General features: G+C 41.1%; 1 protein-coding gene across 3 annotated transcripts in view; it reads right to left on the bottom strand.

Annotated features, from left to right (window-relative positions):
* The window catches only part of TEAD3 (TEA domain transcription factor 3), a 111,499-nt gene extending 88,566 nt beyond the window's left edge, over positions 1-22,933 (bottom strand). The window contains exon 1 of one of the 3 annotated variants that reach the window (XM_020795039.3): positions 22,605-22,933. The gene's annotated coding sequence lies outside the window, so the exon portion shown is untranslated. The remainder of the gene's footprint in view (positions 1-22,604) is intronic. The other 2 variants (XM_072997458.2, XM_020795048.3) reach the window with 2 other exon arrangements.
* Between the last annotated feature and the right edge of the window lie 1,591 nt (positions 22,934-24,524).

Raw genomic sequence — 24,524 nt, 5'->3', positions numbered from 1 at the left:
GCTGGACTAGATCAACCTGCTGGGTGTACTTGGTCCAATCACTTGGTATGAACCTAACTGGTTGGGGAATGAAGTGGGCAAGAGTAAAACTATGTATGCTTCTTGAATTTAGTGGAGGAAGGAGTGAAATATAAACATAACCAACCAATAAACAATAAAGATTGATATTTCACAAGGATGCTTCCAGCTTTTCTCTTTCTCTCAAAAAAAGATCAAGTCTCAGCTTGCTTATTAAACTTATATTTTTAAAACCCTCTTTCAGGATTCCTCATAAGTTTTGCCTGAACACAAACCTCCAGATTTCCTCAAACTTTCTTTGGCAATAACCTGCAGATTTACAGATTCTCATAAAGTAACTTAGCTGTTGACAGAGCATGGAATAAACACAAGGGGAAATAAACAGCACTGGTGGGTGACAGCAGGCACAGACCCTTGCCACATGCTCCTCTCTTGCATGTGCATGGGTACACATCACCTACCACCACTTAAGTTTACATACTCTATTCTTCCATTCTTTATGCCAGAGCCAGTTGTTGCTCAAAATCAACCGTAGCACTAGCAATGGGCAGACGGTGCCAGCAAGCGCCTGCAAGCAGCAGATTGCCATGACTGCTGTTGCCACTTGTCTTCACTTGTCTCATCCTCATATGTTTTCTCTCACCTCCCTTGGAAAGTCTTTATGCCTCTTTCGACACCTTTATTCCACCTCCTCACCTCCCTCAACATTCTGAGAAACAATGTTCTAGGGTATGTGTTTTGCGATTTCAAGTCAGAATCAACATACAGTTACCCTAAAAAGGCTTTCAATAAAAGTAAGACATTTAAAGAATGGTTTTACCCGTTCCATCTTCACAGTCAGTTTTCATGGTTGAGAAGGGATTTGAACCCAGGTCTTTTGAGTCAAGCATGCTATCCATTATACCACATTGGGTAACCCAGAGTGAATATATCCCTGCACAAACAATACTGTAGTCAGAAACAATGTCTCTGGCCTTTAAGAATAACTAAGGGTGTGCCTAGAAGGGCATCTGTCTTGTGGTGTGGTCTCAGTTGGAGATAGGCCGGTTTGCATTTTTCTTCCCAGCAACAACACCCATACCTTTTGGGTTCCTGTAGGAGCAAATACAATTGCTCCACTATGGTTCAGTTCCAGAGTATGTGATTACTGGGACTGAATCAAAGAGGATGATTTAAGTTGTCCCTTTGCTTAAGTTGCTTAATGGTCTTGAGCAGAGATGGGGGTATTCGTATACGAATATCCCCCCACAGGTGCAGATAATGAGGGTCCGGCTCCCTGGGGCGAGACCGACTACTCAGGATTCCACCGCTGCCGTGAGCTCCATGGTGCCTTCCTATTGCTCCATTGCTCACAATGGATTAGCCAGTCCTGGCAGAAGGTGGGATGACGGGCCTCTCTGCCAGGTCATAGAGTGGCTAATCCATTGCAAGCTACGGAGAGATAGGAAGGCACTGTGGAGCTCATGGCAGCAGAATCATGAGTGGTCGGTCTGGCCCCGGGGGGCTGGGCCCTCGTTATCTGCACCTGTGGGAGGATATTTGTATACGAATACCCCCATCTCTAATCTTGAGTAATGGAAAGCTTCCATCCCCTTCCCCTCCAGAGGAGAAGGGTGAGGAAGTTTCCCTTTTCTTTTTAACTGTTGTGACTCCAAATGACATACAGTACTGCAGCTCAAAGTGACCCTGTTTAGAATGATCTAGATCGATCCAGGCTGAGATAATGGGGTTGTCTAGATGCACCCTTAATGTACTACATTTTAAATTTGAAAAACATCCACCTCAAACACGCATCAAGATCTTGCTGGCTACATTGCCTGGTTTGGTTATGGTGACACATTTTAGCTACATTTTGCCTTGACTACTGCAATATGCTTTCCATGGGATGGCCTTTGAAGAGTGTTTGGAAACTTCAGCTCGTTCAAATGCTGCAGCTTGACTGGTAGTGGTTACAGGGAGCATACAATTCCCCTCTTCCATCAGCTCTACTGGTTGCTGGCTTAATTCAGAGCACTGATTCTCATCTATAAACCCGATGACTTTATAGGGGCATGAACCACTGTTCCAACACAATTCTGACCCTCATCTCCTCTAGTGGGTGCCCACTCAGAGGCAGCACCTGGGGAAGGTAAGGAATCTGGGAGTCTGCCTCTCATTGGGTGTCTGCTGTAGGCGGCAGGGCTCATAACTGCATCAGAACAGCAGAACACCTTTTGGGTTAACAGCAAAACCATCTCTACCCTATACTACTTGGGTCCAGGCTATACTACTTGGCTTGTCTGAAGAACGGAGTTTCTCGATAAGAACCTCCCCAGTTTTGAAAATCTATGGAGGAGATTCTTCTCTTAGCATTACCAGCTGCCCAGAAAATTCTCACGGTGTCTTATGTATTTATTTAAAATATATTTACCCTGCTTTTCTCCTTAAAAAGAACACAAGGCAGCTTATATCATTTAAAACAATATTTAATGCTAAACTGGATATGGAACAACTGATTGGTTCAAAATTGGGAAAGGAGTACGACAAGGCTGTATATTGTCTCCCTGCTTATTTAATTTATATGCAGAATAAATCATGTGAAAGGCAGAATTGGATGAATCCCAAGCCAGAATTAAGACTGCCTAAAGAAATATCAACAACCTCTGATATGCAGATGATACCACTCTGATGGCAGAAAGTGAGGAGGAATTAAAGAACCTCTTAATGAGGGTGAAAGAGCAGAGCACAAAAATTTGTCTGAATCACAACATCAAAAAAAACCCTAAGATCATGCCCACTGTGCGATCACCTCCTGGCAAATAGAAGGGGATGATATGGAAGCAGTGACATATTTTACTTTCTTGGGCTCCATGATCACTGGAGATGCTGACAGCAGCCACGAAATTAAACGACGCCTGCTTCTTGAGAGGAAAGCAATGACAAACCTCGAAAGCATCTTAAAAAGCAGAGACATCACCTTGCCAACAAAGGTCCACATAGTCAAAGCTATGGTTTTTCCAGTAGTGATGTATGGAAGTGAGAGCTGGACCATAAGGAAAGCCGATGACCAAAGAATTGATGCTTTTGAATTGTGGTGCTGGAGGAGACTCCTGAGAGTTCCGTGGACTGCAAAGAGAACAAACCTATCCATTTTGAAGGAAATCAACCCTGAGTGCTCACTGGAAGGACAGATCCTGAAGCTGAGGCTCCAATACTTTGGCCACCTCATGAGAAGAGCAGATTCCCTGGAAAGACCCTGATGTTGGGAAAGTGTGAAGGCAAGAGGAGAAGGGGATGACAGAGGACGAGATGGTTGGACAGTGTCACCAAAGCTACCAACATGAATTTGACCCAACTCCGGGAGGCAACGGAAGACAGGAGGACCCAGCGTGCTCTGGTCCATGGGGTCACAAAGAGTCGGATACGACTTAATGACTAAACAACAACAACAACAACAACAACAACAAAATGGTAAACATACAAATATTTTAAAAAGATCAGACAAATGGCACACTAAAAACCAGTTAACAAAAGCAACACCAAAAACACATTAAAAGCAGTAAGGTACAACAATCCACTTAAAAACCCCTATCAGGCAGCCAGTCAGTGAGGGAAAGATTGCCTAAGAGAAAATTGCTTGCAGAAGGACAACGAAGATGGGCCAGGCTGGCCTGCTGTGGAAGGGAGTTCCAAAGCCTGGAAGCAGCAACAGAGAAGGCCCTCTCATGTGTCCCCACCAAATATACTTGTGAAGGTGGTGAGACCAAGAGAAAGGCCCCCCTGATTATCTTAACTAGAGATGAGGGTATTTGTATACAAATATGAATATCCCCACACAGCTGGACTTAACAAGGGTCTGGCCCCTGGGGCTGGCCCATCAACTTACACATCCTGCTGCAGCGGTGGTCCCAGTTATCCTTCCAATCATCCCTGAAGCACTGCTCTCTTCCCACTTGTCTGGCCACTTAGCAGCTGTGCAGGGAGACTCGTCCTGCCTCCCACTGCCTGGGGTGGCCAGCTGAGCGGAAAGAGAGTGGCGCTCCGGGTGCAATTGGAAGGGTGAGCAGGGCCGCCACCACTGCAGAATGTGTGAGTGGACGGTCCAGACCCGGGGGCCGGACCCTCGTAAGTCCAACTGTGTGGGGATATTCGTAATCGTATACAAATACGAATACCCCCATCTCTAATCTTAACACCTGAGCAGGGTCATAAAGGGGCTGTGGTCCTTGAAATAGCTTAGACCCAAGCCATTTACGGCTCTATAGGTTAGAACTGGCACTTTCAATTGTGTCCAGGAACAGATCGGCAGTCAGTGGACCTGATGTAACAAGGGGTTTATGTGATCCCTATGACAAACCTCAGTTGGCAATTTGGCTGCAGGGTTTTGGACCCACTAAAGTTTCCGAACACTTTCCAGAGACAGTCACACATAGAGCATGTTACAGTAACCAAGCCAGAATGTAACTAAAGCATGTGTCACCATGGCCAGACCAGAATTCTCTAGGAACAGGATGAAATTTTCAGAAAAAAAGAACTCCCAAGCCCCACAATTTTGCAGAAACCCCCAGGACAAATTATGAAACTGGCAGCCATAAAAACAACAGGAGGTAAAGCAGCCCTCTTACCTCCATGCTGTTCCTGTGCTGCTTCTTGAAGCCCTCTGAAAAACATGCTAGGTCCCTTTGTGAATCATGAAGAATGCCTGAAACTCTGAAAGGTGCATGGGAGAATGAGTTCCAAAGGAATGTCTCAATCACAGCTCTCCAACACATGTACAGTGGTAGCTGGGTTTGCGAATTTAATGCGTTCTCTGGGATGTTTCATACTGTGAAAAATTTGCAAACCTAAATGCAGTTTCCCATAGGAACGCATGCATGGGGGCGGTGCTATAAACCTCCCATTGGCAATGCACCGCGGGGAAACTTGCTTTGTATTGTGAAAAAAATTCATAAACCAAGGTATTCTTTTCAATAGATTTTCATTCGTAAATTGCAAATTACATTAACCAAGGCGTTCGTAAACCGAGGTACCACTGTATTTTCAGTTATAATTACTGGCAACCCATAAAGTCTGCTTTGGCTCTCAAAGGCAGATAGTATGGTCAAGATGGGAGAACATTAACCAAACTAATCTTCAGATGTCCATCTTGAAAGCAGTAGAAACAAACTGAGGGGAAATAGCAAATGCTCAATGAAATGGGAAAGCTAAAGCACTCTGCTGCCAGAAAAAAAACATAATTCCTACCAAAAGCACAGAGTCTCAATAAATCAACACCCTGATTACATGGTATCCCACCTGCCTATCTCATTACACATTCTACATTACCAGCATCCCATTTCAGAGGGACTGAACACATTATAATTTCTCCAAGCACAGAGCTACATTTCATGTACTGTACTGAAAATTGATGGTACAAGAAATAATCCTTATACAGATCTCCTGTGTACTGGTTGATCATGCCAGAAATCTAACTCCAGTGTTATACAATTCTTACTAAATAGCTCTGGGAATAATTAAATGGTTATATCTATGAAGTCTGAGATGTCCATCTGGAGAAAGCTAATGCAGGAAGAAAATTTTAAAGAGGACTGTACATTTGCTCACAGTCTTAACTGGACTCAGACACTAAGCAGAGGGACACAAAATATCTATCGATATACTGTATTTCCAGTTTTAAATTTCAGTTTCCAAAGGGAGAGTTTTGAACCATCATTTCCAAAATAAGAACCCCAGTGAGCCTAACACCACCTTTTTAGACGGTTGTAGATTTCCAATATTATATGCAATCTGGCATGTATGAACCACAGCTTGGAAGGAAACAGAGTTAGATCTCATCAAGTAGATGGGAATGACCTTGATCTTCATTCCACCTAACCATGTTCTGCCATCTCACTGCTTATCCAGATTTGCCAACAATGGGGCACTCAATACAAGTGAGCTAAATGAGCAGAATCCAGACAGAAATAAAGCAAAAAGAGCTGAGAGGACTAATGGAAATAACAGCATGATCTTTACAGATGGGTAAAGGCCTCTTCAATGACACATGGCCATACAACAGGAACCCATCCACATATTCAGCCTGAAAGCATATGTGGCTTCAAAGGGGTAGGGACTGGGAACACATGTGTTTAGGAAAGTCCTGCACTCACAGCAATGAAGTCCTGTAAGTCTTCGTTCATTCAGCACCAAGGTCTGAACCAGTGTTGACAACATGTTTAACTGGATGTGTTTACAGCATTTCTGTGACTGGCAGTCCTTCATGAGGGCTGCCGATCACAGTAATATGCAAATGCATTAAACTGAACTAACTTACAACACCTATGGCGACCTGCACACTGAATACATGAAGGTCTCTAGGAATTCTGGGTGGGGAGGGGATGAGATGTGGGGGCAGAGCTCCCTAGTAGCTCCACATAACTAACCCTTTTGAGCCCTATGAAGCAGCTCCTTTTTAGCTGGTTTCTTGTTTTTCACATGTTTTCAAAAATTATTGTTGGTCTCAATATTTTTGTACTTATTTGTACTATTGCCTCCTTTTTTAATTTTGGAAGCTTGTGCTCTTTTAAACAGAATTTTCTGAATGGAAACATTCTTGCCTCAAATAGCTCTCTTGTTATCCATGCTGGCATCCTTTTGGACTTGATGGATATTTTTTTCTAAAATCTGCAGTATATATTCTAGCTCTGCTTCTCTTGTGGTTTTGAATAGCTCCTCAACTTTCCTGACTTCCTCTTTCAACTTCCTTTATTCCTGCTCCATTTTTGACAGTTTTTTTTTCATTTGAAGTCATGTACGGCAGTGTTTAACATGAGATGGATTCTTTCTATAACTGAAGGCATATCTGTTGGCTTGCAAGACCTGTGCAGTGCTATGAATGATGGGATCTTTGGTGTTCATTAATTTGTATGGTCACTTTAAGCTGGAAGCATCTTGGAAAGTACTGGAATTCCTTGGGAACTGGCCACTTACATTTACAGTGATAACACTGTGAGTTTTAGTAAGTCCCATCACAGTTATTTTTTGCACATGATGCTAGGGCCAGTGGTTCCCAATCTATTTTCACTTGCATACCACTTGGCAACCCATTTCCATAAATTGTATACTTCATATTTGGAATTAATATGTTTGCAGGACTTACAGGACTGACTGAGTTGCCTTCTTATATATACACTGGTATGGGTGCGACAGCACTCAAATGTTTGTGAAGCGGAGGAGATTCAAAGTTGAGTCTGAGGGGCACTCTGCCAAGCATGTGCACTGGAACGGCATGTTCACTATATATTGTTTAGGGAGGCACTCTCCACTATTCACCATAATAACAAAGCAAGGGAACAGGGCTTTTCTCAAGGTTAAATAACAAGGAAAACCACTCCACCACTTGTCATAACATTTAATTAACTTCAAAACTTTTGATTTGTATCTTGTCGTACACTGTTGATGAATGTGTCTTTTCCTGCCATTATTCATTTTTAATGTACCCCTAAATGTACTGATTCATGTACCCCTGGAGGGTATGTGTATCCCAGTTTGGGAATTACTGTTCTAGGATATATCTGTTTAGGGTATCTAGAATGAGGAATATGCATTTATCTATTGTACGGAACGATAACTAAAAACCTGCACTACCACAAAACTTTTTTCTTTGGATGCCTGGTTATCACAAGACCATCCCAGTCGAAGGTGTAAATGAATGTTCCCTGCATTAATTCATTTTGGGGGCCACACGTTACTGTCCACAACTGTTCCATGAAGGAGTCCCTCCCATTTGAGTTTTACACTCCGTTTGACTGTATGCTTTTCCTGCTTCTGAGAGGTGGGAAGAAGTGGTTAGATGAGTTGGCATCAGATAACGGACCCTCCTCCACTATATGGAAAGCATTGTAATTCTGTGAACTTGGAGCATCCTCTCTGGAAGTTATGCCTATTGTGACCAGCTGGATCTAATTTAGAAGAAGATAGGAGGAGACAATAATCAAGCAACAATAACATATCTCAAAGCTCTTCGGAAATTGCTTTAATTCACAACATTTCTACCCAGAAAGTACTGTTAGTAGTTTTGCCCTCAGAAAGAAACTGAAGACAGGAGTGCCTGTGAACAGTTTCAGTTTGAATTAAATATAAAATATAACATATTTTGGTATGCTGAAGTAAAGATAGTTTATTCCAGTTTCTCTTATCCTCCCCCGCCCCCAACCCCATAATTAAAGAAACCAAAATGAAACACCCAGTTCAAGTAGGGTACCTGCACAGGAGGAAAATCAGGTTTAGGATGTGCTGCTGAAAATCCAAAGGCTCTATTAACAAACATGAATTTTGTTAGATTAGTATGATGTGAGATTGTAACAAAATGAACCAGAACAATAGTGCTAGACTAATTTCCATGCCTTGGCAACTGTGAAGAGTCATTCTCCAAGAACTATTAACAGATAATCACACACACACCCAAATTAAACTGCTCCAGGTACAGGCCCCCAAAATATCTCATCTTCATGGTCACTATGTGCCACCAGCTGCTCCCTGAATAACCTGGAGTTATTCAGGATCCCACCCTTACAGTCCAAATGCAAATGGGCCAAGCAGAAGAAAAGAGATCAGGTCCTGCAGAATTCACAGAGAGATGGTTTCTGGGCATCTTCAACAGCAGTAGGATAGCCATTGTAGCTGGAGTCAGTATCCCCAGGAGTGAAAGGGCCAGAAAGAAGAAGAATGACAAGGTCTTGCAGAACTCAAAGTTAAATGACCTCTGACAGGTTTTATGAAAAGTTACAACCCATATTGGATGAGAGGCAATCTTATACACTAGATTGGTGTGCCAATGTGTGGTCTGCAGATGTTGCTGGACCAAAACTCCCACAACTGACTACACTGAATAGGGCTGATGGGAACTGCAGTCTACCATCTTGAGGGTCAGGTGTTGATGAAATATCTCACAAATAAAGTTATCCACAGCAGTACCACATAGCACATCTTGTCAATATATATATACATATGGACATCCGAACAATCACACAGAATGTGAACGAAGAAAGCTTATTTACATAACTAACTATGCTCATGTGTGTACATCACCTAAACCTGGAATTCATTTATGCGAAAGCAAATAACCAAAAACATCCCATACTCCATGTTTCCTACAACAAAGGTAAATCTACTGCCTTCACCACGCCTACAGTCTTATCATAACTAGCACTGTCTCATTAATTTGCATGTGGAAATATTGTGTTTTATCATTGCAAAATGGAGTAAAACATTTGACTCCCAAATGAGAACTGGTAGCTGGAAGAGATGTTCTTCTAATTTCTGTTTCTATGCTTTATGGTATGGCAATTTCCTGTCACACCCAAATTACAACAGAAACTCAAGGTTCTTTGAACTGAAGTTAAGTGGAAGTATTTAAGATATGAAAATATATGTTTCAATTTAATGTCACATTTTAACACTGTTTAGGATTAATTGTATTTTAATACTAATATCTTGACTGTGACTTTAAAGACACATATTTTTAGCTGTTATGTGCTGCCATGAGTCCTTTCACTGGGAAAAAGGTGAGATATAAATAATTAATTATTATAATTATAATCTTAGAGCTGCAGAGCTGGAACAGACCCTATGGGTCACTGAGTCCAGCCCTTGTCAAGGAGGCACATTGGGGAACAGAACTCCTAACTTCTAGCTCCACAGCCAGATACCTAAATCACTGAACTAACCTGCAGTTCTAATTAATTCATTGGGTTTCTTTAAGCTTGCACTGGAAGAAAAACTAGAATTGTTTCTTTCTTCTTTATTTATTTATATATCTTCAGATCACCAAATAACCAGAGCTTTTTGGTTCTCTGGACAACGTATAATACATTAATAATATTAAATGCTATTATTGAAAAAAAAGCAATTTAATCACACATAATAAAACCATGTGACATCAGCAGCAAAAAAAACCCCACAAAATGCTGCAGCATAAAAACCCAAAGGAATAACATCAGTAAAACAGAAGACTGCTAAGAACTAAGAAAGCATTAAAAAAATCTGCTTCAATGTAATCCATAAAATCTGAGGAAACAGATGCATGACCCATACTTCTCCTTGATAGGAGGATATGGATTTCAGCAAATTCCCAAAGCTGTTAGGGATCTTTCTGTAGATATGGCTACAAAGGCAGCAGGGATCCAGCTAAGGTAGGCCATCTGGGAACAGTCAGGCTTGATTAGAACAATTTAATCAAGCCTGACTGTTCACATGGAAATGGCTCCTGCCAATATTGTGAAGTGGTATAATAAGCATGCTACTTCAAGATATTGGCAAATTAATCATTTTCCCTTCTAAGCACAAAGCAAGTGAAATTAAAAAAATGCTTTGACTGCATGTAGGCTATCGCTAATGCACTGCATCACTTATTTTAAAAAAATATTTTCTTTGCCTTCTCTTATAGGGCTGGTCAAGAAACTGTCTGCAGCAGAAGCCACCACTGTGGATTTGACTACGAGTGTCTTCTCGACCAACCCTTTAAGGAAAAGCAAAGATTTTTTTTTAAAAAATTGTAATTGATGTAGCACATCAGTGATAGTCTACATAAACCCGATATCTTATGCCCTTTGCCAAACACGGGAAGTGATTAATTGGCTCACTTAGTGAGCCACTTCATGAAACTGGCAAATTGAAAGACAAATGCTTGCTTTGGATTGGATCACGGTGATTGTACCTGCACTAGGAAAGTACTGTAGAAGCCCTTGAAACGAATTACATGACCATAGAAATGGTATATAAACTCTTCAAACAGTGTGTCCTACACCATAATTAACCACAAATAAGTGCGAAAAGCAGTTATAATGAGAAATCATATTTCTTCAGATCTATGGGATTTTTGGAAGAGCTCAAATAAAATACACACTGGAAACCTAACAAAAAGATAACCTGTAAAGAGTAGAAAACTTCATAAAACTGAACTGCTGCAAAGCAGAATAAGTTTCACAACAATGAGTAAAATCAAAATCATATCTCCCTCATGTCTATTCAATAAATGGTTTGGAAGAAAAAAGATGGGAAAAAAGTGAGGATATCCTAAAAATTCCCATTTTCAAAATGCATTAATGTTTGGTAGCCACTGTTGGAAGTTTACTGAAAGACATATCAACACTAGTATGCTGAATCAGGAAAGAATATATGAAGTAGCCTGATACTGACCATCTAAGCCTTGGATCTACACTGACAGCTGTTGGATAGTGTCAGGCAGAAGTCTTTCGAAGTCCTACTTGGAGATGCCAAGGACTGAAACTAGGATGTTGTGCATGTAGGTCAAGACTACTACCATTGGAGTTCAGCCCTTCTCCAGATTAAATAGAAAACTGCAAAGTAGAGAAAGGCAAAGCAATGTACTCTGAAAAAACAAAATCCAAGCATACCAATAGTCACTGCTATTTGGCACAAAATTAATCTTTTCTCATTAAGATTTAAATTGGAGTAGTAGAGCATCAGTTACGGGGGTGGGTTATTAGTTGAGATGCCAGAGATATTTAAGAGGAAAAGAACCCCATTGCATACAATGGATCAACTAAGAGAAGATTTTGGAGGTCACACGAGGAAAAAAGTCTTAGCAAGTGAATAGTTGTTGTCTACAGATAAAGCTCCCAAACCTAAGAGGGAAACTGTTGACAGATTTGTTGTTGGACTTTACCAGAGCAGGAAAACATAGAATGATAACATTTTGGAGCTAGAAAACAAACTCTAGTTTTAACACAAATTACAACTAGCCTTCTTCCTATTTAAACCAATGAGTTTCAAGAAGAGATTTATGGCAACACCGACGGAGTTTTTGTTCATGTCATTTAACAAAGCTTGACCCATCAACCAATTTGAGTTTAATGCTCTTAAGTGTGGTGATGTATTTTCACACCTAGAGTAAAATCTTCCAACTGACAAATGAAATAGTAGACATCCACAATGGGATACACTATCATCTTTTAAAAGACTGCTTGACTCTTAGTTGTTAGGTACAGTGAAGGAGTGTTATAGACTATAATTATCCCAGTATTTTACAATTATTGCTCCACCAAGGGTAACAATATGGTTGACACACTAAGGTTAGGTTCAGACATAAGAGTAAACCTGGGTATCCTGGCTTTTCAGGTATGAGCAGTGTGGTGGTACATGCAGATCAATTGCTCCCACTTGAACCAGGAGTGACTAAGCAAACAATGAAGTTTCAACCTACAATTTGTTTATCATGTTGTCTAAACTCTGTAGAGCCAGCATTCTGGCTTATTTCCCCACCTCCACCCGAAGCCTGAGAAAGAAACCCATACAATAAACAGTGGATTCTTCTTCTGGCTTACCAGGAGAGAGAAAAGACAGAGCACAAGCCACTGATAGGTTCAGACAACACTACACATGCAAAGTTCTTTGATGCATTTAGCTATTGTAAGCAAGAACAATTGGGCAGCATGTGCTACCACAGTGCCCATAACCAATATCAGTTTTCTTGCAATTCCTTGGTTAATCATTACATCAAAATATAACCACTGTCTATGATTAGCCAAAGCTCATAATGCTTAAAATGTCCCAGTCTCTCCCATCTTGCACTGTCAACTAACTAAAGAAATACTGTACACTTGTTTCTATATTGTTTACACAGAGGTTACAAAAGGTAACATTTCCGAATTAACATTGTATCCTCTATGGGGGGAAAGTTTTTAGAAAATAATGCCTGTCTCAGTAAGCTTTTGCATTATACAGTATATAGTAAACATTAAAGAGAAGACAGCTGTCCAAATTTGGGCACTTTCTGACTCAACGAAAGATTTTAACTGACTCATTTAATCAGCAATCAACTAACGGAGAAATAGCTCACATTTCAGACTGCTTGGGGAAAGATCCAGTATGAGCTATTTTCTTGCAATCACACAACACACAGGAGATCACAAACCAGCCAGACACTGCTTTGTGCCCAAGTTGGACCTTCTTGGTCCAGCAGCAGAGCTATTCTTTCTGGGAGTTATGCTGGAGCGATTCCTGTACAGACGGAAGGAACGTTTTAAGGGAGATTGCTCCCAGGAAAGTAACCCTTTCCAGTGCAATCAGATGTAATCCCTTTTCGCTATCTGATCCCAACCCAAATTAAGGATGAGGAGTCTGGCTCTCTGTACTCTCTGAGTTTATAGTCTCCATAAACATTTACCACTAGCCATATTAAGTTGGGCTTCTGGGAGTTGAAGACCAAAAACACTGGGAAAGGCAAAGAAGTTCCCCACCCCTGAATTAAATATCACAGTTCTCTTTTCTTATTGGACTTATTTTTTAAAACACACACACACAAAACAGTTGCAATAATTTTCTGTACTTCTGTGGCAAAGATATAAATCTTGCCTCATATACAAAAAAGGCTTGATAATGCACTGCATATGGATTCTGCAGATCTGCATAAAAAATCAGGCTCTTGGGTTGTTTTTGTTCATGTCATTTAACAAAGGAAATCTAAATATCTCAGAACTTAAATTACTTTGTTCTAGCTAAATTTTACCAAAGATTTGGAAGGTGGGTAAGTTATTGCTACTAGATGCTTTTTTTTCTAGAGAGGAATCAAAACACCTTTCTTAAGTTTTTTTCTTGTCTATTTCCATTGGAGTACACTATAAATTCTGGCTCAGATGACTTGGATCTCCAAACAGCAAGAAGAGTCATTTCATTTTCCTCATAATCCACCTCAGTAAAGATTGTTGAGAAGCATGGAGCAAATTGTGGAGCTTCTTTGTTTGGTTTCTGTCTACCACAAGAGCCATTTAAAATATATACTGTTGTCTAGTTTTAAACCAGTATGGTATAATGGTAGGACACACATGTGAATGTGTCAAAGTCCCATTGAACTCAGTGGCATTTACTTCTGTGTAACTATGTACATACTAATTTATTATCTTATCATTTATGTGGTTCTACTCACCCTCATCTCTATACATTTACATAAGGCTGTGTTACATTATTTAAACATAAAGTCATCACAGAAAAGTTTAGAGAAGTGACCAGCTTATCAAACAACTGAAACACCAGGTGAACATGTGCACTGGAGATGGTCAAACTCTTCATCATAAGTATACAAGTTCATAGAACCCCTAGAAACTTTTCCAGACCCCCTGAAAATGAAAAAGGTGCATTTTTTGCTTTAAAAAAAAGACTTATTGCTCCGAAACATCTTTAGGGTACTAGCCCTGCTGCATCATTTAAACATTTATTCAAAAACATTTCTGGAAAACTATAAATTAAATTCTGGCTACTTCCTGTTTTGATTTACTTTCCTAGGGTTTTTTTTTACATCAATGGGAATGTTGGTGCTGCTCCCATTAGGTCATGAGGACAGGACAATTGCACCCAAAGTTTGCTCACTTCATTAAAGGTTAAATAGGCTGCATAATGTGATGGATCATATAAAACATCAGGAAACAGTATCACAAAAAAACACTGACAATGAGACCTTATTAAGCACCAATAGGTGGATAATTGGCTTAATTGTTTAAAGAGGCACCCAAAAGACCTATAATGATGAAACCACATACAGTTTGACTCATCTCAAATGCTAACTGCTGACCTTGGAAATGGTACAAATCACTACATTACCTACAGGTTACTTCTTTAGTATTAATAATTATTATATAGTTATTACTTGGGTTTTTTTAAAATAATACAACTTGTGCAGAATTTTTGACCATTTTTCTATTATTAAAATTTTAGAAATAATTACAATATTTACATCAATATATTATTCTCTTTTTTACAAGAAGCATACCTTTTTTTTCAGAAGTGCTAGGTTTAAAAAAATATTATTCCAAGAGTTGAATTAAAATAAGACTCATACTGAGCCTGTGCTGATATATTGAGATGGTGATGCCTACTCTGCCTGGCAAATGGAAATAACCATAGCATCAGAACTCCAAACAGCTTCAATTAGAATAGAAAAGCCTGCAAGAGAAGTTGAGAGTTTGCATAACGCATCTTTACTTGCTCTTTCCTTTTGGCCCCCAGAGCTACTGAGTCCTAAACTATAAAAGAAAACATGCTACCCACCTACAGTTTTTACCATGCCATTCTCTTAAATACAGGAACAGAAATAACAGCATTTCCATGCATCCACATAGATTATTAACAAATAATATTTCAGAGACCCTCCTCCAGGTGTCCCCATCTTCTAAGGTACAGACAAATCTAACATCCTACAGATGTTTCTGACTGCAACTCCCATGATCTCTGACCTTTGCCCATACTGGTTGAAGCTTATGGGAACCCTAGTCCAAAACATTTGGAAGGCACCAGTTTGCTTACTCCTTTTGTAAGAGTATCAGGCAAAGGGCCTTCTCAGTTTGTTATCTCAGTTTTGGAAACCCCTTCCATGTACAAGAACTGGTCTTTATTAAACACTGCCCACAACCAAATTCAAAGCAGAAAGCTTCCTTATTAGCTTTGACACTCTAACAGATATGACCCATATCCTGGAAGATACTAGACAGAGGATACTAAAAACATGACAATATACTACTGCATCATTTAATTTAAAATACAGAGGTGCCTCAACTTACGAACATCCCTACTTATGACCATATAGAGTTTAGGACCAGCTCTGACCGCAAACTTTTCCTTCGACTTGCGGCCAGAGTTTCCACTTATGAACACAAAAAGGCAGGGGAAAAAAGGTGGGAAATTCAAATTTCTAACTGTAGGTGGCAATGAGGCTGCTTCTTTGTAGCTCTTTCGCCCCAGCAGTTAGAGAGTGTGTGTTGGAGGAGGCTTGGGACTGCCTTCTTCTGCTTCTGAGTGAGTGTGTGTCTGTGTTTGCAGGGAGGCTTCAGGCTACCTGGTAAGGTAAGGTGCTGTTTTCTGCTTTTTAAAAACTGTTCTGGGTGTTTTTGCAGCGTGGTTAGAGCTGAGGGTGTTATGTTTCTGTGCTGTGGTCTTGCGGGGTTTGTTTGTTTGTTGGGTTTTTCCTCCCCCATTTCTGATGGGTCTTGGGGGTTTGTTTTTTGGCTTCCCCCCATTTCTGATGGGTCTTGGGGGATTGGTTGCTTTTGGGGGGTTTATCCATTTCCGATGGGTCCTGCGTGCTTCTCTTGCTTTTTCCTTTGTTTTCTTTGCATTTCCAACCTGCCCCCTTTGTTCTCTGTGCATTTCCGATCTGCTCCATTTGTTTTCTGTGCATTTCCAATGGGTCTTTGCACACTTGATTGTTTTTCTCCCCCCCCCCTTTTCAGCTGGAAGGGATTGATCGCATTTCCAATGATTCTTGCAGTGATTTTTTTCTCTCTCTGTGTGTGTGTGTGTGTGTGATTTTTTTCTTCAGCCAGAACGGATTAATTGCATTTCAATGCATTCCTAAGGGAAATGGTGCTTCGACTTATGAGCATTTTGAGTTACATCCATCTTCTGGAACGGATTATGGTCATAAGTCGAGGCACCACCGTACTTTGTAGGTCGTTACAAGGTCTTATCTTATGAACTGCAGCAGTATTGAATACTGGAGACCAGTGGTCTCCTGTTAGAACAATGCTGTAATGACCCAAATTATGCAAGGGTGGCCATCATATTTTCTGCACTGACAGATGTTGGCCTTAGGTTGATAATGAGGAGTTCTACAGTGGTGCCTCACACAACGATGTTAATTGGTTCCAAAAAAATCAACGTTGTGTGAAACATCGTTCTGTGAAACACCATTTCCCATAGGAATGAATTGAAAACCGGTTAATCCGTTCCAATTGGAACAGATTGCCGTCTTTAAGTGAAAAAACCCATAGGAAACATCGTTGAGTGAAACAATGTTTCCTCCATTGGAATGTATTGAAGCCGACTCAATACATTTCAATGTATTTTTCTCTCACTGGAATGTATTGAACTTTCCGTCCAATGCATTCCAATGACAGAAAATTCAAAAAATCACCAAAAATTAAGGACAACTCAGAACAACACCAAATTAAGTTTGCATAGGGTTCAGGAGGTGGGCTAACGATTGCAAGCATTTAAAACCTGTTCCAAACATTGTAAGGCACTTTTAAATGAGCGAAAACGGACATTGGAAAGGGCTCTTTGATCTCCGTTTTCCTGCTTTTGAAGCTCTTTCCGATGTCCGTTTTCGCTCATTTAAAAGTGCCTTACAATGTTTGGAACAGGTTTTAAATGCTTGCAATCGTTAGCCCACCTCCTGAACCCTATGCAGACTTAATTTGGTGTTGTTCTGAGTCGTCCTTAATTTTTTGTGATTTTTTGTTTTCCCTATTTAAATGCATTGAACTGTCCATTCAATTGATTTAAATGGGGAAAATCACCAAAAATTAATGAAAACTCAGAACAAAACCAAATTAAGTTTGCACATGTTTCACAAGGTGCACTATGGAATCCAAGCATTTAAAACAGGTTTCAAACATTTTAAGACACTTTTAAATGAGCAAAAAGGGACATCGTTAAGTGAAATTCCCCCATAGAGAACATCGTTAAACGATGGGGGAAATTCCTCAAAAAAACCCCATCGCTGTGTGAATTCATCGTTGTATGAAGCAATCGTTGTGCGAGGCACCACTGTATTTCACTGACAATCCTACACTTACCTACAATGGCTAAGCCTATTGCTGTTTACCTATGCTGATTGTGTCAGTTCACCCAATTCTTGTCTTCCTGCAAGGTGACATTAACACCGTGAAATCTATATAGAATAAAATTATATGAAGGAGGGGACACAAAATAAGAGCAAATGGTAGGTTTGTCTGTAGTTGGTTTCTTTTAGGAAGACCTGCTGATTACATTCTTCACACAACGCAGCACCAATTATATTAATTTCCATTAGTTATCCCTGATGGTAGTCTGGCCTTGCACAGTATGGTCAATGAGACTTGAACATCAACTCCATGTTTGAATGGATTCAGGCTAACTAACAGCCACGTTCTCTTCAACAACTGAAAAAAACCCGCTACTATTTACCTATTAATGAAATAAATTCAAGTAAGACGAATGTATTGTCACAATGTATATCCCATTTAGTATTTGCTCATAAGGCACACTAAACAACTGATGGGATAGATCAGGAAGCAATTCATGAAAAGAGGGAACTTGTGAACCGACACTACTCTGTTGCCAAACTTGGTAACATTAGGGAGGCAACTGGAAATCCATGGCGCATCCAGTCTCTGTTCTTCACTGAAACTGCAAACAAGGAGGGCCAGTTGCTGTCAATAGGGTTGATGGTTTCTGCAAGACAAGCACAGGTCTCACAAGGAAATTGGACCAAAAGCTGTCTAACTTGTTTTGCAAAACATCAGATTATGGAAATTGTCATTACTTTTACTTCAGTCTACAGTTCAGGCTCCTATATAAAAGGGTCACTAATGGATTATTATGCTCTTTACACTTGGAGTAGTGGTCCTAACCACCTTATGCATACTTTACTGAAAATAAGCCTCACTGAGCACCAGTTACTTCCAGCGGGGGGGGGGGGGGGGAGTTAAGCTGCACAAGGGTATTCAGAAGAATTGCAAAATTTGTTTTTATCTTAAGGACTAATATTAATGCCTGAAAACCATTTTCTTATATATAAACACACTCTCATTCATATAGTTCCCACCAGCAGCACATTTTTCAATTGAACTCTGCTTATAAGAGAGAAAATTTCCTGCACAGAGATGGCAGCATATTAATGATATAAACCATTTTTTCTTCAGATATGCTAGAGAATATAGTTCCACTGGATATTCACCAGACAGTACAGTTAGTTGCACATTCAAATCTAAAGATTTCTTTCCTGCAAAAGAACCAATGTGTTGGTTTAATTTCTAAAAATATGAAGTCTTATTAGTTGAGAAAGCTCATTACACTATACAAAAAGGTAAAAAAATGATTTTAGACATTGTGTTGTTGGTATAACTATGACTAGGACAAAATGAAAACTCACAAAGTTGTTAGGAATTTTCTGAATTCCCTAGAATTTTTCTTCAGTCTAGATTTAGACCAAACAGGAAGAAGAAAGACAGAAAATATATTCCTGTATATAGTGAAGAACATGAAACACGAAAGTCACGCTTTGGAGAATGGAGATGCCCATTTGTATGCATGTTTACTCATTAGTAAACCCTACTGTATGCAATGGGATATACTCCATGTAAAACTGCACAAGAACACAGGTTTAATTCGTTTGAGGTACACAACTGATTTTCACCAAAACCTGAGAAAAAGTTACTTTACTACATCTGTAGTTCACCTATAAAGTAGTCAATGCTGTATACATGACCCCTCTCCTCTTTCTTTTTGCCTCATTACATATATGTGGGGTAAATCTGGTAGAGAAAAAGAGTGACTAGCCCCAAAAGTGAGTTCACAGCTGGGTAAGGATATGAAATTCTACTTTCTGAATCCTTGTCTAGCAGTCAACAAAGGCAGGAAGAAACACTGGACACTCTCCCATTGAGAATATAAAAATTGGCAGTAATTTGCTTCTCTTCCTGTAGTATGTATCAGAAAACTAGCAAAACTGGGAATAGTTTTGTATGATGTACTCGGCATACAAATGCAACATGTGCCTAACAAAATATTTAATAGCCTCTATACAGAAACATTTAACCATGCTTTAGCCATCAAATTTAAACATAACTTTCTACTATGTGCTAAGTAAAAATAATGCAAAAAGGTTTTACTTGGAAACTATAAATCTTTGAATGTGAAAACCAATATGCATGTTTTGTGACTGCAAATTAAAACAATGTGGTGAATGCAGTGTTTCATATTCAACAGTTTAACAACTTCAAAATCAGTGATTTGTTCTCAAAACTTGGAATGCTGGTTAATTTAATGGAACCTAGGCCTTATCATTTGTACAGGTTTAAAACTGGATCTGAAGCCTTCTAAAGTGGGAAATTAGCTGGATTTCAAATCTCTATGACAAATGCTTCCAACATTGATGTTAACCATTTATGGAACCTTTTTGAAAACTCTAAGAGGCCCATGGGTACAACAAGATTGCTATTATGAAGCCTGCAATAGATGTACTTTGATTAGATCTTTAGCGCATTATAAATAAGAAGGTCTGGTAAAACAAAAATGACTCAAAATTTCATTTTGTCTTATGTATTTGTATACAGTATACATAAAGCCAAAGGAAGACACTGTGGAAACTGTATACTGGATCAGTTCGGCATTAACTATAAAATATTACATAGGAAGAAAGCTATAGGGATTGAATCTCAACCTTGTTTCTTCAGAGACAGTAGGTTTGGCGTTAATTGGATTCAACCAAAACCATTCTTTTCCCCCCTCTAAAATACAAATGCATAAAATAAGATGCTTCTGTCTTCTTTTCTAAACCATAATACTTTCAAAACAACACACTTAATAACTTTCTAAAATGGAAATGCATCATTAGATTTCTGCAGGAGATACTCTAGAACTATTACAGCTATCATTAGCACTCAGCCATATTATAGAGCAATCCTAAACATGTTTTACTCAGAAGTCTCAATAAGATTAAGCCGTTTACTCCCTGCAAGTTTATATGCTTCTAGAAGTCAATCTCATTATTTTTAGTGGGACTTACTCCTATTTAAATTTACAAGAGGTTGCACCTTAGTAAATCTGCACTGGTTGATAAGAAAGTTAAAGCACATGAATTCATAATGTCTTTATTTTCATCTTATACCTTGCAAAAAACTGTTAGCTAGCTGAGAACTAGCTCTCCTAAATTCTCCCTCAGTTTTCCCATACGCAAATAAGGGAAAGTAAGTATTTTACTTAACTAAAGGCTGTTTTTACATTTGATCATGACAAAAATTTGACTCAAATTGCGAGGACAACAGAGAAACAAGTCTTCATTAAAAAGGTATTATTTCACTTAACAAGATAAAATGCATCCTGCATGCTGTTTTCTAGGGAAATACTGTACTGTGAACAGAGCAAGCTCTTACAAGTTAAAGCCTGTACTGTATATCAACTGTATGCCCAACACTGCAGAGCCATGACCAAACAACAAACTGAGTACAAGGCCTCACCATAAGAAAGTGGTCTCCTGCATAAAGTATTTGTTCCTCAGTCCCAAATGCAAGGCCTCTCAATTACGGCTTATCCTTATTTACAGAATGGTATATCAACTGGAAGAAGCTTTATGTCTCCCTCAGTAATTTCTGGACATTGATTCCCAGTGTGGTGTAGTGATAAAATAATGGATCAGGACTCTGGAGAACAGGGTTTGAAGCCCCACTCAGCTATGGGAACTCACTGAGGGCATGGGACTGGTTAAACACTCCTTAAATATTTCATTTACCTTGAAAGCCCTATGAAAGTTGTTATAAATTGTTCTGTCTTATGATGAGCAACAACAGTGATTCCTGCTTAATTCCTTTGTATGTAACGTCACACAAAGTGGGCAAAAACTTGTCTCCAAAACAATTCACCTTGAAAAACTATTGAATTGTATTAGAAGTGAGAAAGTGCTTGCCACAGTTTTGCCCTGGAGCGGACATAATATACCAATAAGAAGTCCTCCTGGAACAACTCTTCTGTCTATCAAATAGTGTCACATTTCCTTGCCAGAAATACACCATTTTAAATGTAGCTTTCCAAAATACAACAGAAATTACTACAACAATGAATATACAAAACTGCCTGTTTTCATCCACGTGACCAAGGAATGAGAAACAGAGCATTACGCAAATATCACACACAAAGGTAATTAATTGAGGAAATGTGTTTGTGCAAGCTGTGAGTTGTCAACAGTGTGCTTGTATGGCCTATGTCTAAGCTGCCAACGCACACATACAAAAATTACAATGCCATTTTTGAAGTCTTCCTGTCAGATGTGAATAATAAATATGATTCCAAAAAACACCACAGAGTCTGTGGAGCAAAGTCTTAATCTCCGAGAGACAAGTACATTGTATAGCTCTTTTATACAGGTCTACTCTCATTATCAATGAACTGTCCAGAGCACTCACACTCTTCCTGGAAGAAATATAAACGATTGTGATCACAGTTACAACCAATCCGGATGGATGAAGTGTTGGTTTAAAAAAAAAAAGAAGTGTGTGTGGGAGGGGGGGAAAGAGAAACAAGGATTAATCCTAGACTTCCAAACTTTAAACTGAGAGACATGGTAGGGGGCACACACCAAGACCCGTTTAACAAATCTCTGGAGGTTTTCCAAATGGAAACGGTAAGATTTGGTTATTTTTTTAAAAAAAATCTTGGACTCTTTCCCAAAGTCTGCTGAACAGAGAAACTTTTCCCCTAAGGAGGAGGTCTCCCCAAATGAGGGCAAACTGAAACTTCATGGCTATACTATCCTTCTCCTGAGGAAAAGGCAACAAGGCAGTGAATCCGAGGTGGTGGGTGTTGGGGGGGGGCCAGGAGAACAAGCTTCCCCCTCCGCTCTCCCCTGCCGAGCACTGCGGGCTATATGGGCGGGAGAGAGAAACTGCAGTTTTGGTCTGGGGGAGGCAGACTACGCGAAAGGGTTAGGGGGCGGGGAAAGGGCGTCGTGTGTCCCCCCCCCACCTCCCCACGAAACGGGGGGGAGCGGCGGCAGTGTAACCGAGACAAGCCTCCTTCCTCTTCGGAAGAAAAGAGGCTTCAGGGCCGGGGTGGAACCGCTTGGTCGCTTTACTTACTCCGTGCTCCGTCCGGGGAAGGGGGGTGGGGGTGGTCCCGCCGATGTCCCCGATTGAGTCTCTGGTTCGGTTCGGGGGGGGGGCGAAGGTGACAGGGCAGCAGGCAAGCGGGGAAGGAGGCGTTGCGGGCGGGCTAGCTTGCTTGCCTGGCTGGTTGCCTGCCTCAGGAATCCGCGGCGCACCGAGAGGAGCTAGCCGGGAACCGACCAAGAGCGACGGGAAAGTTTGTGCGAAGGAGGGAGGAGCAGAAACTTGGAGAGGGAGAGAAAGAAGGAGGGAGGGAGGAAGAGAAGGAGCCAGCCCCCGCCCTTCTCTGGTGGATGGACAGCCTCCTCCTCCGCCGCCGCCGCCGCCGCCACTACCATTGCTAGGGCAGGAGGCCGCTTCCCTGGCGGGGAGAAGCCGGACCTTTCTGTCTCTTCGAGGGAAGAGTTTTGTTCTGTTGCAGGCAGGACGGAAAGGGGGGCCTGGCAGGGAGGAAACGGGACGGATTGACTGGAAAAGGATGGGTTCATTATGGCTGATCCACTTCCAAAGGAGGAGGGTTGTGTTCCGGGGGCGGTAGCGTTTGCAATTTGGAGGGTGCGAACATGGGATCCTGGACGTCTTAGTTAAAGCTATAGGATCCAGACCGCTTTCTTCCTTGAGAGAGCAACGCATGACCATCTATGAGGTAGAGAGGATCGAATGCCGAACAGAAAACGGGAAGGAAGTGCTGGGTTCAAATCCATGTCAGTGCAAAATTAACTTCAAGGCAATCACTCAACCCGTCTCCCAGGGCTGCTGGCGCGGGAAAGCGACCGTGCACAAGCGCCAGATTTTGTAGGATGAAGGCAAATTTGGTTTGTTTTTAAAAGACAGAGAGACTTCAGTGCTTTAACCCCCCCCCAAAAAAAAAAACCCCGCAGGTGTATCTGCTTCTTTGTAAACACATAGAAGATTTGGCGGTGGGATGAGGAAGCATCTAAGCACGGGGGGAGGCGGGAATCGGTGGGCGATATCCTTTTGGACATCAGCCACTTTCCAAAAGGGATGGGCTTCAACTGGAGGAGGGGGGAAATGGTTAACCCCCTCAGGCGAGGGGCTCTCTAGGGAGGTCCCTCCTGGGCAAGAATAACCTGTCTGGAACAGGTTGAACGAGTGGCACTTAATCGTGTTCTCCAACGTCGGTGGGAGGAGTGGAAGGAAGGCGAGGGAGGGGGCTCGAGGGCTCCCTGTCTGTGTTTGAGGGAAGATGGGAGGGCAGAACACGGCGGGTGGGGGGGGGCTGCTCTGAGGCGGGGGAGGCGCATCGTTGGCTCTCCAGAGCATCCCCTGCCGTGAATCTCAGCCTTTTCACTTTTGCTGACGTCACCCTTGGAGAAGGGCCTCTATTGCTTCTAGCTCGGCTACCAAATGGGCTCCTCTCAGACCTTCCAGCCCCCAACGCGGAGCCTCCCGCTGCAGCGCCTCCTAGAGGTCATGCCCGCAAGCGCGCAGCCTCTTCACCGCTTGATTGCAATCAATCCAGCCGCAGTCAACAATAGAGGAAGTTGGTCAGACGTTTGAAATCTTATTTTCTTCCACTCTTCGCCAAAGGGCGGGCTGCAGGAAGTGGATCCGACGACAGTGAAAAATCGCCTCTCGCTCTCTGGCCGCTTACGCTTCGATTACTGCGCGGACATTTTTCAAATCAGGATAAAAAGGCGGCGAGTCTGATTTCCTACTGCCTCCAACAATGCGCTCTCAACGCATTAGAAAACACATGACAAAGAAGAAAGAGAGAGCGCGCTTAATATTAAGTCAAGGCCAAACTAGGAAACTTAATGGGGATTGTGGAAAATACTCATGCGACGTTGGAAATGGCAACTCTGCATTGGGAAAGGGATGTGCTATCTTGCAGTTGTGTTAGTTCCCATTACATTCTTCTTACCTGCCTGC

Source organism: Pogona vitticeps, chromosome 4 (assembly GCF_051106095.1).
Source record: "Pogona vitticeps strain Pit_001003342236 chromosome 4, PviZW2.1, whole genome shotgun sequence".
Lineage (NCBI taxonomy): Eukaryota > Metazoa > Chordata > Lepidosauria > Squamata > Agamidae > Pogona > Pogona vitticeps.
Note: the sequence above shows the minus strand (reverse complement) of the source record. Positions and strands in the feature narration are given on the sequence as shown.